The 20,396-nt window shown below is 37.0% G+C and overlaps 1 protein-coding gene across 6 annotated transcripts in view; it reads left to right on the top strand.

The window, feature by feature from the left end:
• Positions 1-1,363: 1,363 nt before the first annotated feature.
• Positions 1,364-20,396, top strand: part of LOC123877366 — an 80,454-nt gene continuing 61,421 nt past the window's right edge. For 2 of the 6 annotated variants that reach the window (XM_045924054.1, XM_045924055.1), the window contains exon 1: positions 1,365-1,678. The gene's annotated coding sequence lies outside the window, so the exon portion shown is untranslated. Of the gene's footprint in view, positions 1,679-20,396 lie in introns of all 6 variants that reach the window. The other 4 variants (XM_045924058.1, XM_045924057.1, XM_045924053.1 and 1 more) reach the window with 3 other exon arrangements.

Below are 20,396 nucleotides of genomic sequence, written 5' to 3'. Positions count from 1 at the left end.
TATGAAAGAGCTTTACTTGTACATTGTAACACAGATTTTTATTTACTTTTATGCGTAATAGATTTTGATTTATAGTGCAAAGTGTCGGAAAAATACCCGAGTACGGAACCTAAGTGCGCCAGTCTGACTCGCACTCGGCCAGTATTTTCAGCTGGTATCATGGTAGAGATCGTAGAACATAAGTTATATAGGTAAAAAGTTCTATCTCTTACTCTTATATAACGTTTTAATATCTGCTACAAGATATTGATAGGTAGATAGATACATAAATAAAATATACTAGGTATCTTGCGGACTGCGGCATACATTTCTGCCCTGCTCATCATTTGCCTGGCTACTGCCTAGGTTTAGCTGATATATCTATTTTATAAATAATCTTATTTATCAGTGAACTATAATCATATAAAAAGGTAAAGTTAGTTAAATCCCCGTAAACATTCACATCAATTAATAATAAGAATCTATAAAAATGAGATATTAAACTTTTCATATCAAACACTATAGGCATACACCTACGAGCAATAAAACCAGGCAACGTACTATGTACCACATCTCATTTTATCAAATATCGATTCGTCCGCGGTGCCAACCCTACGTTCATTCGATCAACATTGCTAATTTTAGGGCCACAGCAGACACGATGCTTAGGCCCATTACGCACGGTCGACTCAGTCGACGGCGACCGTTAGAATCTGTAATTTAGATGGAAACCGCATAAAACATGGACAAACAGACAGACAGACAAAAATTTAAAAACGGGTGATTAAGTTATGGTACAGTACAGTTCAAATAACTATATGAGCTTAATAAGAGGTAGTTATTTCGAAATTACAGACAGACACTTCAATTTTATTTATTAGTATAGATTAGTATAGGTAGGTAGTCATAGTCATAGTCATAGTCATTTATTCTTGATAATATACATTATACGTCAATCCAATAATTCAAATTATTTTTTATCATAAAATGTCACAAATTTTTTAAAAAATATAGAATAAAACACAATAATAAATATTAATGATCAATTTTGTTTTCAATCTTTCTAAGTAGGAATTCATTATAACTATAGAAAGACTCCTCGACAAGCCAGCTTTTCATTTTTCGTTACTGGCGTTGATAGAATTACTAATAAAAATCACAAGAAATCATCAGCAACCGTTAAATTTTTTGTTCAGAATTTCCCTACTTTATTTTTAACCATATTATGCCATGCCAACCACGCGAAGTCGCGGGCAACAGCTAGTATACAATAAATCAGATCAAGTTCGTTGAATTCGAATTAAAAGATATAATAAAAAGGGCTAAAATCGCATCCACACCGTATCCCATTTTAAAATATCGGTCAATCGTCTGTGCCAACCCTGCGTGCATTCGATCAACATTGTTAATTTTAGCCAGTCCAAATCGCGATGTCAAAGATACCGTACCCGTTCCAGGCGGCCAAACGTTTTCCACCAGCCTCCCCGCGTCTCCCTGTGTCGATTTCATGAGTGAAAATCATAATATTAACTTTCTGTGTCTACACACTGTAGTTAGTGCGGTCGATTCGAAAGTGAACCGTAGCTTTTATAGTGCCTTATAAACAATCGTGTTAGTTGCTTCTGTTCAGTTTACTGTTTGTTTCTGCTCTCCTGGTATTTTCTGTTGGACTGGTGCGATAATTTTTTCCACAATTAAGGTAAACTTAGCTCATAATACTAGTACCTAGTACCTATAATTTTACACCTATTTTTCTAGTGTTATAAATTACTATCTACTACTTACATACAAATAAATAAGTAGGTATGTTAATTAATTACTTGGTAAAAGTATTACCATAAAAAGACGCGTATTATAACTTCTAAACCAAAAAAAATTATTATGAATTAGCATTTAGCACATGTCTATCACTACAAGTTTTTCAGTCTCTACCAGTCACGCTGAAAAAAAAAACCGGCCAAGTGCGAGTCAGACTCGCGCACTGAGGGTTCCGTACTCGGGTATTTTTTCCAACATTTTGCACGATAAATCAAAAACTGTTATACATAAAAATAAATAAAAATCTGTTTTAGGATGTACAGGTAGAGCCCTTTCATATAATACCCCAATTGGTATAGTTATCTTATTTTGAAAATTGAAACATATTTTTTTTAAATAATGTAACCACAAATTCGCGGTTTTCAGATTTATTCCTGTACTTGTGCTATAAGACCTACCTACCTACCAAACATGATTCTAGGTCAAGGTCTAGGTTTCTTGACAGACACGACAGACAGACAACAAAGTGATCCTATAAGGGTTCCGTTTTTCCTTTTGAGGTACGGAACCCTAAAAAAGATTTTTCTCAATCATTACATCACTACTTTAACACCCTATCATAATCTAGTAGTCTTTGGAATAAACTAAAACTAGATTGGTTGATTAGGTTGGTTGGTTGGTAAAACAGATGAAAATATCATGCAGAGTTATTACTCAATTTCTTATTTCATAAGCAAGAAAATGGCAAGAAAAAGATAAATAAATAACGAACGAGTATCTAAATCAAAGAAAGATGTTTCATTTAATCCAAACCAGACATCAGACGCTATCCGCAAGCTTTCTGTTATTTACAAAGCGGGTAAATTGGCCGGACAAGTCCAATAATATCCAGATAGAGTGCGCTCGAACTCTTTGTAATCTGGACGAATGAAAGTCCAGCTTTAAGAGGGCTCTCTCCGTCACTCGTTTCATACAATCGTAGTTCCAATTTCATTTGAATATTAAGCAACCAAAGTCCATGAAATTTTGCAGACATATTCTAGAAACTAATATCTATGTCTGTGGTTTTCCAGATTTCTGTTAAAATATTCGGTTTCAAAGTTACGCGGTCTTAAAAATTTACATACAAATCTTTGAGCCCCTGTAATTTTAAAACTACATATTTTTAGAAAAATCTAAAACACCACAGACACAGATATTAGTTTTTAGAATATGTCTGCAAAATTTCATGGACTTTGGTTGCTTAATATTCAAATGAAATTGGAACTACGATTGTATGAAACGAGTGACGGAGAGAGCCCTGTTAATCAAACTAGTACGAGCATGGTACAAGCCTTCTCTATAATATCTAAATCTAAATATATACAAGTATAAATTAAAAATTTATAACACCCCCACAAGTGAAGGTTACAGTAACTAGAAAAGAGCTGATAACTTTCAAACGGCTGAACCGATTTTCTTGGATTATAGCTAAGAACACCCTCGATCAAGCCACCTTTCAAACTAAAAAAACTAAATTAAAATCGGTTCATTAGTTTAGGAGCTATGGTGCCACAGACAGATACACACGTCAAACTTATAACATGACTCTTTTTGGGTCGGGGGTTAAAAATTTAAAGACCGCGTAACTTTGAAACCGAATATTTTAACAGAAATCTGGAAAACCACAGACACAGATATTAGTTTTTAGAATATGTCTGCAAAATTTCATGGACTTTGGTTGCTTAATATTCAAATGAAATTGGAACTACGATTGTATGAAACGAGTGACGGAGAGAGCCCTGTTAATCAAACTAGTACGAGCATGGTACAAGCCTTCTCTATAATATCTAAATCTAAATATATACAAGTATAAATTAAAAATTTATAACACCCCCACAAGTGAAGGTTACAGTAACTAGAAAAGAGCTGATAACTTTCAAACGGCTGAACCGATTTTCTTGGATTATAGCTAAGAACACCCTCGATCAAGCCACCTTTCAAACTAAAAAAACTAAATTAAAATCGGTTCATTAGTTTAGGAGCTATGGTGCCACAGACAGATACACGCGTCAACCTTATAATACCCCTCTTTTTGGGTCGGGAGTTAAAATCGTTTCGTACACCGGCTCCTATGTTACGGTAACATAAAAGGAAACCTTAGCTTCTGCAAACAATCTCCATAATGTTTTCAAAAGTACTCGTACCAACCAGCCAATCCGCATCTGGCCAGTCTGGTGAACTGTGGCCTAAACTCTTCTCATCTTAAAAGAATACCTGTGTTCAGTAATGAGCCAGCGATGGATTGAGATGATCATGATTAACCCCCGACCCAAAAAGAGGGTGTTATAAGTTTGACGTGTGTATCTGTGTATCTGTCTGTGTATCTGCATGTGGCAAATCAATACGCAACTAAGTATAGTTTTAAGCTAAAGTGTAGATGAAAGTTTTTTCATTTACTCCGAGACGGAAATTCAGTCCACGGCCGGATAAAGTTTTCCTACAAAGCCGAATAATATGTACTCGTACAACTCTTTTGTAAATAGATAGAGAATACTTTAATATACATAAACGACTTTTATGATCCGGATTATTCTAATTTCCATTAACGTTCTATTATTTCATATTCGGAATATAGTCATGTTTATCCAAACGCTAGAGAAAGTAATTTTTAACCCCCGACCCAAAAAGAGTCATGTTATAAGTTTGACGTGTGTATCTGTGTATCTGTCTGTGGCGTCGTAGCTAAAACTAATGAACCGACTTTTAACCGACTTCGAAAAAGAGGGGAGGTTCTCAATTCGACGGAATGTTGAAAGGGTCCAGTTTAAGAAGTTAGTTCTAGTATCGACTAGTTTGTGAGTTATAGTCGATACTAGAACTAACTTCTTAAACTGGACCCTTTCAAGTAAAGATTTTTATATAAACCTGTGAGAATGATACTGCCATTGCCGCGATTAAAGTGCCATAAGCCTACGTTGTCGTATTAGTAATTTACAAATTGCGAAAAACCAAGTAAAATTTGAATTTCGCGGGCAGACCCTAAATTTTGTATGTTCATTTTATGGGGGATTGTAGAATGTAGATGGTAATATGTAGTTAATAACGCTATAACACCATCATTATACCTGCAATCGTGCAAATAAATGATTTGTATTTGTATGTATGTACTATGTACATATTGTATGTATACATACAGATTGTATGATCGTCCTTTCAGACTTTATGTTTCACCGCCGCCTCCCTCGGGAAATGCGTAAACCTTCAGGCTACAACCTTGCTCTGAAAAACTTGTTATTCACGTTGTATGTGATGTTAGAATGCGTATGTAATCACGAGCTGGGTTGTAAACAAGTAAATCTTTTGTCCTTTTTTCCCCGCTTTATATTAGCTTCGTATGTAACTTGTAGACCCACGTTCCTTTTAAAGGCTCCATACCTTACCGAAGGGTGCCAACGGGACCTCATACGAAACCTCCGCTGTCTTTTTATAAAAACTAGCTTGACATACAAATGGACGGATGAACTTGTTTTACTGCAAACCACCTAAGACTTATCTACTGCCATGATTTTCAACTATAGCCTAACAAATAGTGTACAACTAGTCCTGCCTACTTACTCTTTTCAAAGTACATAAACATATCACACTTAACACTTTATTTTTATACTAGCGACCCGCCCCGGCTTCGCACGGGTGGACACTACCACGAAAAATCCTATCTATTTTCCGGGATAAAATATAGCCTATACGGATTCGGAAGAATCCCTCTAAGTAATGGTAAAAGAAATTTTGAAATCGGTCCAGTAGTTTTTGAGCCTATTCAATACAAACATACAAAAATACAAAAATACAAAGGTTTCCTCTTTATAGTATTAGTATAGATTATAAAGGCGAAAGTTTGTGTGTATGTGCGTGTATGTTTGTAACTCCTTCACACAAAAACTCTTAAACCGATTTGGCTTAAATTTGGAAAGGAGATAGATAATATCCCGAATTAGCATATAGACTATTTTTTATCCCGGAAAATCAATGAGTTCCCACGGGATTTTTAACAACCTATATCCACGGGAACGAAGTTGCGGGCATCAGCTAGAGTACTATAATACTCGACTTTTGTAGGCTTCTTAGCTCAAAAAGGGCCAGCAAGATGAATAAAAGATGTCACGTTCTCAGGCCAGACAGTGTTTCGCAGCATCCCATTATCTCGGGGTCTTTGTCCTGTCTATTTCTTTTTAGCGTTCCGTAGTTAACAAGGAACCCATATAATTTCGCCGTGTACCGTCGGCCTCAGAATTCGAGTAGCAATTCCGCGAAACTATCGCATCACTATAAACCTTAAATATACGTTTATGAACAATGATGGAAAAATATGGAATGGACGTCGCAGCTGGAGAGAATAACGGGCGACTACGGAACCCCCACTGCACGTGGTCCGACTGGCACTTGATCGGTTTTTGTCATAGAAAACTGTATTCTACAGGGGTGGCCTAGTTTATTGCAGTTCTTTTCTATTTTTTGTGCGAATGAATTGAGGTTTTTAGGTACTTTTATTTGATGAGATTTTTTTCGCGTAATGACGATCTCATTTGAAACTACCTTTTGTACGCAACTTTTAACTTCAATATTTTTAAAAATTCTATATGAACCCTTAGTTTTTAACCCCCGACCCAAAAAGAGGGGTGTTATAAGTTTGACGTAAGTATCCGTGTATCTGTATATCTGTGTATCTGTCTGTGGCATCGTAGCTCCTAATGAATGAACCGATTTTAATTTAGTTGTTTTTGTTTGAAAGGTTGCTTGATCGAGAGTATTCTTAGCTATAATCGAAGAAAATCGGTTCCGCCGTTTGAAAGTTATCAGCTCTTTACCTACTAGTTTTCTTATAGGTAGAGGTTTTTGTCGGGTTTTTTTTTTCAATTTTGATTTATTTATCCCGGAATAAAATATGGCCTAGATCACTTTTTGCTACTCCTCTGCCTACTTGCGAAAGTTATGTTAATTCCGTTAGCCATTTTCGTATCTATTCTTTTATTATTCGTTTAGACATTGGATACAACAAAGTAGCGATGTTCTTTTCAAAATCACTCATACTCAAAAGGATGGCACTTTATAGACTTTTTATAGACTCGTATCAATGTGGTTAAATCAACTTAAGAGACACTGAAATAAATTAGCTAAGTATACATATTGTGGCTAATTCTGTACTCTCATACACAATCATACATCTCAAAACAAAATTAACAGGTCGAAAGGCTTTTTAATTATTAAAACAAAATTTGGCTTTATTTGGCTTTTGAATCGTCAAAATATGCTCTACCACTTTTCGGTTCGGAATGCCTTTCCTACCGAGAAGAACCAGCAAGAAACTCGGCGTTTCCGCAGAGCATTTTGAACAGGATAACAAGACATTGATTGGAGTTATCATTTTAATATAATTTAGAGATTGTGTACAACAGAATTAGCACCAATTTATCTTGCCAAAGTTGCTCAGCGAGCTATGGAGAGGGCTATGTTAGGAGTTTCCCTGAGGAATAAGATCCGAAATGAGGAGATCCGCAGGAGAACCAAGGTCACTGACATAGCCCTAACTATTAGCAAGCTGAAGTGGCAGTGGGCAGGCCATGCCTGTCGTAGAGGCGATGGCCGTTGGAGCCGGAAAGTCCTTGAGTGGAGACCGCGTTTAAGCAAACGTAGTGTGGGACGCCCTCCAGCACGATGGACCGACGATATAAAGCGGCTGGCGGGAAGTGGCTGGATGAGGTAGGCTGAGGACCGGGTGTGGTGGCGCTCTTTAGGGAAGGCCTATGTCCAACAGTGGACGTCCACAGGCTGATGATGATGATGATGATGATGATGATATCTTGGCAAAGTGTGTGGAAAGCTAATTAAATAAAAGTAAGTAATAAGTCAATATAATATTCGTGTTTATCCGAGTTTACAATTCATACATTCCAGATACCTACTCGTACGGCGTACCTACCTGTTATTCTTTATTTAAGAAAGTCTATTTTGGGTTTATGTTTAGACAACTAAATACCTACTAAACTATTTATATTATTGTAGGTATAGAAGGCACTAAAATAGACCTATTATATAGGTAAGTACACTGGAAGAGGTGTGCCATACAAAATGACAGATAAAATCCGTAAAAAATGACTTCTCATGCGCCATTTTAACTTTATGTGTCAAATAACAAGTCAAAAGTACGATCTTGGTCCTTATTTTAAACGTGAACCGTATTACGTGACAGTTGACACATAGAGTTAATTAAAATGGTGCGTGGGAAGTCATTTTGTACGGACTATATTCTCATTTCTCTAACATCTCACTGTAAAAATGTTTCTGCAAATAATCTTAAATCTTGTGTCGATTTGAATGTCGAAGCGTCCCACTGAGCTTACTGGGAATTAAAATTGACACTGTCAAATGGTACTCATGTCGAAAATACGGCGAAACACTTCGAGAAAAAGGTACGTAGCGCCCCGGCCGCCGTTTGGCTCGTCTTGGTGGGGGCACTGCCGTGCCCCCTGATCTTGTGTCGATTTGAATGTCGAAGCGTCCCACTGAGCTTACTGGGAATTAAAATTGACACTGTCAAATGGTACTCATGTTGACCCTATGTTGACAGATGTCTCATCACTAACATTTAATTCCGATTACACTCACATGACGCTCAATGCTGTTATCAGCGCCAAAATGGCGTAAATCAAGTTGCCTTAAAAACAACTAAGTACATCATTGTTTGACAATCAAAAAGTGTACAATAGTACCCAATTTGAATAAATGACTTTGACTAACATGTGAGCAATCGCAGGTCCAGCGTAGATACTTGTATTAGTAGAGGTCAGTGATAGAAGGGCTTAACAACGTGAACGCGCTAAATCTATCAACACATAGCTACTTCTACATTCTAAACCGAAACGAAGCAGAGAATTTTAGAATATCTAATAGTGTTTTAGAATATCTAATAACATAATACATCCTCTTTAACAGCTTATATATTCACGTAATGGGCACTTACTTTGATGTTTCCCTTGAATAAATTGTTTTTAATTGTGGACGTTTTGAAGGTGCAAAAACATTTAAACTGTCTGAGTATTTTTTATTTTATTCCTTTAATTAAAAAAATATCAAGCAAAAACTTGTATTTATCGTACGTTAGATCCCCATATGAGCTCAGTTCATCGCCGACTCATTGCATACGCATCGCGTTAGGAGTTCAATGCCAGCTCCATGATGTGAAGAGATCTCAGTATATACCAAGCCTAACATTCTGACGTCACAAAACCATTGAGCACAGTTTATAGTCGACTCATTGCAAACGCATCGCGTTAGTTCAATGTCAGTTATATTGTATACAGAGATTAGGCAATTTGTTCTAAGTACTGATCTCAGTGTGTACCAAGCCTAACATTATGATGTCACAGCCTCTTGCGCTCAGTTTATCGTCGACTCGTTGCATACGCATCGCGTTAGGAGTTCAATGCTTGTATGATGTACAGAGATTAGGCAATTCGTTCTAAGTACTGATCTCAGTGTGTAGCCAGCCTAACATTATGACGTCACAGCCCCATTGAGCACAGTTTATGGTCGATTCATTGGATACTTTGCTCGTAACGAGTTCAATGCCAGCAGAATCATGTTTCAGAAATATTGTTGCCATCATAATTTCCCGTACGTTATGTTATAACTGTGTTGTTTGTTTTTAACCCCCGACCAAAAAAGAGGGGTGTTATAAGTTTGACGTGTGTATCTGTGTATCTGTGTGTCTGTTTATCTGTGTGTCTATCTGTGGCATCGTAGCTCCTAAACCAATGAACCGATTTTAATTTAGTTTTTTTTTGTTTGAAAGGTGGCTTAATCGAGAGTGTTCTTAGCCATAATCCAAGAAAATCGTTTCAGCCGTTTGAAAGTTACAGCTCTTTTCTAGTAACTGTAACCTACACTTGTCGGGGGTGTTATAAATTTTTTATTTACACTTGTGTTCTTACCTATCATGATCTGTGTTCGCGATATAAAGACTCTCTGCGTAGTATAAAATAAAGTCGCTTCTTGTTGTCTGTATGTATGTATGAACGCTTAGATCTTTTAAACAACGCAACGAATTTTAAGAGGGCTCTCTCCGTCATTCGCTCCATACAACGTAGTTCGTCTCTCATTGGAATACTAACCAATCATACTCAATAGAATTTTGTAAAAACGTTCCGGGAACTAATATCTATGCCTGTGGTTTTCCAGATTTCCGTTAAAATATTCGGTTTCAAAGTTACGCGGTCTTAGTTTCTAGAATATATTTGCAAAGTTTCATGGACTTTGGTTGCTCAATATTCAAACGAAATTGGGACTACGATTGTATGGAGTAAGTGACGGAGAGAGCCCTGTTAATGCGGTTTTCATCAATAGATAGAGTGATTCAAGAGAAAGGCTTATATTTATGTACCTATCGTTTAATATTTATTGCTTTGGGTTAATTAGTTAAAATATGACGGTAATTGTTCAAGTTGTCGGAAAAATCAAGCCGACCGAGAATTTTCATCGAAAATTAACTAATATTGTAAGAGAAAAGTAAGATAAACTCATAAACTACTGAACCGATTGTAAAAATTCATTCACTTATAGAAAGCTACATTATCAGCAAGTAACATGGGCTACATTTTATTTTCATTAAATTTAGAGATCCGTAGGAAAATTGTAATAATGTGAATTAAGTCGGAAAAAATCATCTGATCTCAGAGCTTCCGTGGCGTGCGCTAAATATTCAAAGTTAGACGAAAACAATGTATGGCGGAATTGTCCCTCACCAATTATACAGTATCTACTAAATATTTTAAAGATGATACAGAGATTTATAGTAACGGAATAGTTGTATATACAGGATGTTATGAAAACGCTAGCGAAAACTTAGAGCTATTACTATACTATTAAAATCCAATACCCATAACCATTTGCCTCATACCTACTTGTAGTTTTAGTGGTTTAGTATTTTTCGAACCCGCAATGCATAGCGTGCAAATCTAGGGGTCTCTCTGATCTGATGTTAATTAACTCCCGACCCAGAAAGAGGGTTGTTATAAGTTTGACGTGTGAATCTTTGTATTTGTCTGTGACATCGTAGCTCCTAAACTAATGAACCGATTTTAATTTAGTTTTTTTTGTTTGAAAGGTGGCTTGATCGAAAGTGTTCTTAGATATAATCCAAGAAAATCGGTTCAGCTGTTTGAAAGTTTTTAGCTCTTTTCTAGTTATTACTGTAACCTTCACTTGTCGGGGGTGTTATAAATTTTTAATTTACACTTGTAATAAATGTAAAATATAAGAGTAGCAATCTCGTTCTTTTAGTCGAGCTGTATGCGGAAGGATCTAGGAACCCACAGTATTATCATCCCAAGAATACTTTTAACACATAACTACACCACAGTAGGTATATTATACTCAATAGTAATGGCACATCCATAGATAACACATAGATGAAAAAAAAAATGTTTTTACGTTTATCTATTCCTTCTATCTCATACGAACTAATCCAACCTGCTTTTTTCCGTATTAAAACGTCGTATAAAATGAATTACAGAGTAATAAATCATGGTTTTATGTCGGCATTTTACGGTTAAGGCGAATCGCTGTTATACCGAGCTTATCGGCCGAGGAGCGAGATCAAAGCTTGGCCGATTTAAAAGATTAAGCTTTTTTGCAAATGGGTGGAGAATTTCAGAAAAACATCTCTCTTCGCCTTCTGAATAATCCACCTTAACCATTGAACTAGGTATATTTTAAGACCTATAGAAGTACTATTTACTAACCAAATCCTGAAGTCAAAATCTTTCAAGTCTCCCCAGATTTTAATTAGAAGTCTGAGCAAAGCATAAGCAAAATCAAAGTATGCTCTACTAGCCGATGCCCGCGACTTCGCCCGCGTGGATTTAGGTTTTTCGAAATCCCGTGGGAACTATTTGATTTTCCCGGATAAAAAGTAGCCTATGTGCTAATCCAGGATATTATCTATCTCTATTCCCAGCCCAATCCGTCCAGTAGTTTTTGCGTGAAGGAGTAACAAACATACACACACACACACACACATACACACAAATTAGTGTAATAGTGTGATAAATCTCAGCCTGTGTGGCGTGGAATCTATAAAAAAACAATATCAGAAAAGATCAACCACCAAGTCTTGGGGAGCCATTCCGTTCATCTCCCAATTCCCTACTCAAATTTTATATTGTAGATTTAGATAACTGGTACATACCACGACTAATTTGGTGTTGTAAGGGGCAAGCGACGGGACTGCCCGCGAAATTCAATTTTTTTTTGGTTTTTCGCAATTTGTAAACTAATACGACAAAGTAGCTTTTTATTATACTTATGGCATTTTATCTGCGACAATAACAGTATCATCCCCACCGCTTTATATAAAAATCTTTACTTGAAAGGGTCCAGTTAAAGAAATTAGCTATCTAGTATCGACTGTAACTCACAAATAAGTCGATACTAGAGTCTTTTTTAAACTGGAACTCATCAAGTAAAGATTTTTATATAAACACGTGAAAATGATACTGCCATTGTCGCAACTAGAAAGCCATAAGCCTACTTTGTCGTATTAGTTTACAAATTGCGAAAAACCAAATAAAATTTGAATTTCGCGGGCAGACCCGTCGCATCCACCTAACTGCCGATATTTCGACTCAGTTGCATTTGTCTATATCCTTAGTAATATCATTATTTCATTACTTATCATATTATTAGAAACACTGTATAGGAATTCACAATTTACACGTTCTGGGTGTGGGATGGGTGCGGAAGCGTTTTTCATTATTCATGATTACAATAATCATTTGATTGGCACGTGTTTACGATGATTGCATACATCTTTCAGTTTTGGCATCTCGATTAGCGGACTTCTTGATAATCCGACGCAGTAATGTACTATACAAACAATGCCATACGGCTTGTTTATATTAATGTAATTGAAATACAGACATACCTAATAGAGAAATTGTATCATAATATCATAATAATAACAGAAATGGGGACTTAATTTAATCTGCTGCTAAAACCCGGTGTTGCGATCGGTAATCTGAAGATACATAAATATTATTATCACACTAATATTTCAAAGGCGAAAATGTGTGTGTATGTATGTGTGTACCTAACTCTTCCACGCAAAAACTTCTGGATGTTTTTGAATGGAGACAGATCATACCCAGGATTAACACGTATTATGCTAGGTACTTTTTTCTCGGAGAGTTCCCACGGGATTTTTAAATAACCTATATCCACGCGAACGAAGTCGGGGGCGTCAGCTAGTATAAAATCATGTTTTATATCTACTAACTGACCTGCCCTTGCTTTAAAACCGAAGCTAAACATTAGTATATCTCGTAGCAGAAATTAAAAATACATGTGTCAAGACGCTTAGAAAAGCTAGCAATTAGCTTGGAAACATTTCCCATCTAACAGACTATTAACTGACAGACGACAGGAAATTTAAATCTGTTTGACTTTCGGCTTCCGACACACGCGATGAGAAAAATGTAAAGTGCTCGTGTTTAAAAGTTTTTTATGAGAAACATGGGCGGCCTTGGCGAGGTGTGTCACGGAGAGAAACTGTCTGACTGACATATCCACGTACAGTCAGTCAAAGGACTTCGCGTTCGCGTACCTACTCAAAATTGGTGCCACATTTTACCATTAGAACAATAATAGCGAGTACCTACTAGCGTGTCAATTTTTTTCAACTTTATCATGTACCTAGGTGCTTATTTGACAAATTCCCAATTCTCAATATCAATCTGACCTACTTTACGTAAAAAAAGATAAATTCACATATAATTTATATATTCGTTTATACCTAAATGGCGATGAAATTAGTACCAAGGCCGCCAGATACGGTACTACGTTTATTTGATTTCTTATAACGGTTTCCTGTTTATCGTACTAGAAATGAAAATCGCTATATTTACGAAAGTAGGGTAGGGGCTGTCGCTATAATTTTTATTTTTAAAACTAGCTGAGCCGCCTGGCTTCGCTCGGGTGAAATTGGATGAGCCTATACATACATCGCCTAAGTGGGATGTCAAATGAAAGAGGAGAAAATTCTGAGTTCATAAATATAAATGTGCTACAACATTAAAATATATCAAGCGACAGAAAAACGATTTTACAATAATAATATTTCAGCGTTTATTAAGAGGGCTCTCTCCGTCACTCGTTTCATACAATCGTAGTTCCAACTTCATTTGAATATTATGCAACCAAAGTCCATGAAATTTTGCAGACATATTCTAGAAACTAATATCTATGTCTGTGGTTTTCCAGATTTCTGTTAAAATACTCGGTTTCAAAGTAACGCTGTCTTTAAAATTTACATACAAATCTTTGAGCCCCTGTAATTTTAAAACTACATATTTTTAGAAAAATCTAAAACACCACAGACACAGATATTAGTTTCTAGAATATGTCTGCAAAATTTCATGGACTTTGGTTGCTTAATATTCAAATGAAATTGGAACTACGATTGTATGAAACGAGTGGAAACGAGTGACGGAGAGAGCCCTGTTAAGATGATCGCAGCCGGGTTTTACTTTTCAACTTTATCTTGTTAGCCCGTTGAGATAATATGTCGGTCACTCTGGCGCTCCTACGTATCTCGTACTATTACTACCATAAAGTAACTTACTTATACTTACACTAAGTTCTGATTTGACCAGGTCACTAAGCACGCGCGGGTCTCCTCTCAGAATGTGAAGAGATAGGCCATAATCTATCACGCTGGTGGCCAAGTGCGGGTTGGCAGACTTCATATGCCTTTGAGACTTCTTAAGCATGCAGCTTTCCTCACGATGTTTTCTTTCAGTGTTAAAGTAGTGCCTACTTAATTACTTAATACAATTAACTTCGAGAAGTGAGAGGTGCGTGTTCAGGATCGAAGCCACCCACTAGAATCGGACCCACCGACTAGAAGACCGACATCTTAACTACTAGGTTTGCACCGCATCTTCCTTTAGTATTCAGATACTAGCTGATGCCCACGACTTCGTCCGCGTGGATTTAGGTTTTTCGAAATTCCGTGGGATAAAAAGTAGCCTATGTGTTAATCCAGGGTATAATCTACTTCCATTCTGAATTTCAGCCAAATCGGTCCAGTAGTTTTGCGTGAAAGAGTAGCAAACATACACACACACACACACATACATACACACTAACTTTCGCCTTTGTAATATTAGTGTGAAGTGTGATTCTGAAAAGCGACACATTACCTCCCACCTCAGTCGCCATTGTTGTATTTTTAGTTACAACTAAAAACAAAAGGTCATCGCTCTCATATTTCACAATTAGTCCAAAACATCAAGATGTCACTCCACAGTTCGTCGCAAAAGTCATCAAGTCGAAAAGAAAAAGGTTCTTAGTAAATAAAATCTAGAGTTATTTTTCCACTTATGTCCCGGCCACATTAACGGCCAACATCGCGATGTTGAACGGCGTTTCCCGTTAAACCACGTAGCCACGGTCAACGTACAACGGCATTCACAATGCCGTTTGGCGTTAGACGGTTTTAACCCCAATTCAATTGGCATTAGACGTTAACCGTTCTAGTGTGGCCACTCAGTTTAACGCATTGATTATCGCGATAATATGGCGTTGTTGGGCATTGACAGCCGCAAGGTTAAAGTATGTTGTTACACTATGAAGCGGTGGTGGGCTAGTGGTTAAGACGTCTGCCTTCTAGAGAGGTCGGGGGTTTTTCTAACTTTTTAAAATTATATGCATTTCAAGCAATCAAATGTCATTTGCTGTAACTGTGAAGGAAAACATCATGAGGCTGAGAGTTCTCCACAATGTTCTCAAACGTGTGTGAAGTATGCCAATCCACAGTTGACCAGCGTAGTAGACTATGACCTAAACCCTACTTATTCTGAGAGGAGACCAGTTTTCAGTTGTGGGCCGGTTATGGATTGATGGAGATAATGATGATGAGTAACGAGAAACAGCTTAGCTTTACCGTAGTTAGTTAAGAAAACCGGCCAAGTGCGAGTAGAACTCGCGCAAGGAGGGTTCAGTACTCGGATATTTTTTTCGTCATTTTGCACGATAAATTAAAAGCTATTATGCATAAAAATAAATAAAAATCTGTTTTAGAATGTACAGGTAAAGCCCTTTCATATGATACCCCACTTGGTATAGTTATCTTACATTGAAAATTTAAACACATTTTAATTTTTTTTTTTTGATGATGTAACCACAAATTAACGGCTTTCGGATTTATTCTTTTACTTGTGCTATAAGATCTAGAGCTGTAGCGAACCGTATGTATTCGTTACTGAGTAACGGGTGCGCCATCTAGTACCGAGTACCGAATCGTTACTCACAAATGCATCTCGTTACTCGCACTTTTCGTCGTATGACCGTTCCTATGGTTCCTACACTGTTTCGGTTCACGCAAGTACCGTAGATACGTGTATTGAAACGTTTGCTAACCGTATGTTTTACGCGCAGGCGCGCTCATTCGGTGAATTTAAAAACGTACGTTACAAAGGCCGATGTTTGTTTAGTTTATTGTTAAAATTTTAAAAACGTATGATTCTATTATGGTATCGTTCAAATAACCATATGAGCTTAATAATGAGACAGTTATTTGGAAATTACAGACAGATACTCTAATTTTATGTAATAGTATAGATATTTAACATACGCTCAAGCTCAAGGTTAAAAATTTTAATATTTTAGTAGATTCCGTCAACAGTTCATTTCTAGTTCTACACTTATTAAATCAAACTAAATTGAGCATAACTTCACCCACACGTCTGGTTCAAAATACGGAAAAGTGAGAAAATGCACCTTACACAGCTTTGTATGTAATGTAGACCTAAGTATGTTTTCTACAAATTACGAATGTTGCGACGCGGACGCCGCGACATCATACTGTCGTACGCAATACGACTCGATTCGTTCATCTTACGTGGTATCAAAAGTAACGAGTAACGATACGATAGTAACGAGTTCTAATTGTTATAGTAACGAATGCATACGGGTACGCTCGTTTTCGTTACTTTTACACCTCTAATAAGATCTACCTGCCTGCCAAATTTCATGATTCTAGGTCGGGAAGTACCCTATAGGTTTTCTTGATAGACACGACGGACGGACGGACGGACGGACGGGCAAACAGACCGACAGACAGATAGACAGACAGACAACAAAATGATCCTATAAGGGTTCCGTTTTTCTTTTTGAGGTACGGAACAATAAAAATGAGTCACAACCCTGAAACACATAATTAAATCAAAATAAAATTTATTTTATTTATATGTTTTAGTATTTTTACAACTGACACATAATAAAATATGAAAGATATCACGGGTAAGCGGCAACCAGCCAACGTTTTTATAGGTTGAAATAATATACATAATGTGGCGTTTCATCTCTGTATAAAACGGTCACTCTACGAATTAAATATAAGGGTTCCGTACCTCAAAAGGAAAAACGGAACCCTTATAGGATCACTCTGTTGTCTGTCTGTCTGTCTGTCCGTCCGTCCGTCGTGTATGTCATTTGACTCCATGAAACTCGCATGTAAAAGTATTTATATAAATAAATTTTCATTTCATTTCATTTGTGCATCGAAGGACAATATTCCTAAGTAACTTAATTAAGTATGTGAATAATTACAATTTATAATTATGTCGATATTGAAACCCCGCTGGGGCTCAGCAAAAAAACACTTTTCATATTTTAATCTTTTAGGTTCATTGATTCGAAATGTAACCAACCATTATCCAAAATTAAATGCCGTAGCTTACACGTAGCAGGTAAAGCCACCGCACGTAGAGATAGCTACGAGTATGCGTAGCACAGTACCCCAATGAGAAATAATAGAAAAAAAATCGGTGAAGTGCGAGTCGAACTCGTACACGAAGGGTTCCGTTCGTACAAGTAATAACTAATAACACTTTTAATTTTTTCCCATTTTCATTTGTGAAATTTTTATTGTTCGTTGTTTTAGCGGTAGCAAAAATACACATTCCGTGAAAATTTCAGGTCTCTCCCATTATGGTACGAGGTACAGCCTGCTGATAGACAGACGGACGGGCGGATGGACGGACGGACGGACGGACAGCGGAGTCTTAGTTATCACTAAAGTAAACACAAATAAAACTCTTCGCGTTGTTAAAAACACCGTCCCAACATTCACGTAGTATCACTTTTGACAAGTAGACAGTTTAAACGTTAAAAATACGCAAATGAAGAAATATATCAGTGAATAGTGTGCTTAGTATGAGATTATACCTATATTACACAGACATTGATTAAAATATAAATCGAGCGTTAAAGTAAACTGAACCTTAACCACCGAATTTTAAAACTCAAATGCGTCCACACATCTACAGAGAGCGTTCTAAGAGGAAACTTTCAAAACTTACAATCGATAGTACTGAATTTTTAACTTTAAATCAAGGCTGTTAAGATACATTTTACTTTGAAGTTAGTATGCTTCGATCACGAATTCTATCAGCGTTGGGTAAGATGTCAAATCTTATACTAAACACACAGGTTGTAACAGTGTCAACGGTGAAAAAGAAAATATTTCCTGGAAAATTTATAGATCAACATCACACGGTTTTTTCCAAGACTGACAAATTGTCTACTGAGGCCGCAAATATCTGTTAAGAACCGAAATATATTGGAATAAACGAGGTGTAAAATAAATATAGTAGATCTCACTCGCCATTTTTAACCCCCGACCCTAAAAGAGGGGTGTTATAAGTTTAACTTGTGTATCTATGTATCTGTGTGTCTGTGTGTCTGTCTGTGGCATCGTAGCTCCGAAACTAATGAACCGATTTTAATTTAGTTTTTTTTGGTTGAAAGGTGGCTTGATCGAGAGTGTTCTTAGCTATAATCCAAGAAAATCGGTTCAGCCGTTTGAAAGTTATCAGCTCTTTCCTAGTTACTGTAACCTTCACTTGTCGGGGGTGTTATAAATTTTTAATTTACATTTGTAACTCTGTGTGTCAACTACATATCAAAAGTACGTTTCATCCTAAAATCGTACTTTTGACCTAACAGAGAGCTAAAAATGTATGCATTATACTAAGTTTTATATGCCTTGGCTATTTGTACTGTAACTTTTAGACGAGTAAGCGTAGTTTAACGACGGTGTATGAGTACATACAGTGCGTCATAAACCAAAAGTTAATAGTTTGGGTGTGAAACAAACGAACGAATGCGTTGATGATATACCTACACAACTTACAAGCAATAAGGCCGCCTTTGCACACAATAGTTTTTTCTGTTTTCTTCTTTCTGTGATCCTTTACATGTGTTTTTGTGTGCAATAAAGTGTTTCTATCTATCTATCTATCTATCTATCTATCTACACTTTATTGGGTCGAAGCTACGCTTCTGTTGAGTGCCCCACTATGGTTGTGAATGGGAACTTTTTCGAAAGCTAGATTTAGCTAACATTTATCATCATTATCCGATAGACATCCCCTGACATAGATCTCTTGTAGAGACTTAATGTCCAGCTGTGGACAATTCTAGTCTAGTAAGACGCCTCTTGAATCCAGCGACTCCCTACGACTCATTTCGTCCACCTAATGGTGGGTGGTCGCATTTCGGTGCGCGATTGTCATTCCAACACCTTGGAACCCCAACTTTTATTAGTTTTTCGAACTTGCCCATTGCTACTTCAATTTGCAACCCGATATTAAACATTAGGTGATATTTAACTCGCTTTTATATTTATCAACAATTTGAAGATTTTTATCACTCAAGTACATTCGGAACCTGTGTGATGTGTGGAACCATACATGAAAGTATATTGTTCCTTGAGCCGAAAGATATGTATAATATAGTAAGTAGTGTAGATAGATAAATGTAGGAGCCAAAATAAAACTATCAACGCACGTGGCATCTCAAATAAGATGCCACCTGTTTCCAGATTATCGTCAAACCATCACATCATGTCAGCGGGTTTGAATGAAATTTATGTAGATTTAATCGCAGAGTAGATACCACAGAGTTTTAAATAATGTGATAGAAATAGTGTTGTCCACGAAGTGTGAATAGTGCCTACGTCTACGAGACCACGTGTCGCTGATTTTGAAAAACCTAGTTATGCAATCTCCAGCGTCCAAAGCAACGTAAATTAACTTTATCGATATGGTCATAGTCTTCTTTCTTCTTTCTGGGCTGGTTTCCGCACTTAAACTTTTCCATCTGTTGTGCGTGTGTTGTCCCTCCCCGCCGAAGTCTTCGCTCCAGCCATACAAGCTCGCTCCAGAAACCAGTAGACCGCCCAGGTTGCCGAGGGCTTCATGAAGTGAGGTTGGGGATCCCAAATGGCGTTCTCGTTGTTCTGCCACGCTCGTGGACTCCAGGAGCACGTGCGTCGGTGTTTCATCGACCTCCATGCAGGCCCTGCACAGAGGACTGTCGGTGATAGTCATAGTCATTTAATCTTCATAATACAATATTATGTGACTGAGTTTTACAATAATGCGCAATGCTGGGCCCATCAACGCGGCGACAATTTCACGTTTTTTTAGTACTTCTATTCTAGTCTGGTTTCTGTGGTGAGTGCTTTAAATAAAGAACGTGAATCACGACGGAAAAATGTCTGCTATTTATCAAAGTATTTATAAACGAAACAATTCATTAAGCGCATGATCATATTAGCG

The sequence above is a fragment of the Maniola jurtina genome, chromosome 23 (assembly GCF_905333055.1).
Source record: "Maniola jurtina chromosome 23, ilManJurt1.1, whole genome shotgun sequence".
In the NCBI taxonomy this organism is placed as follows: Eukaryota; Metazoa; Arthropoda; class Insecta; order Lepidoptera; family Nymphalidae; genus Maniola; species Maniola jurtina.
Note: the sequence above shows the minus strand (reverse complement) of the source record. Positions and strands in the feature narration are given on the sequence as shown.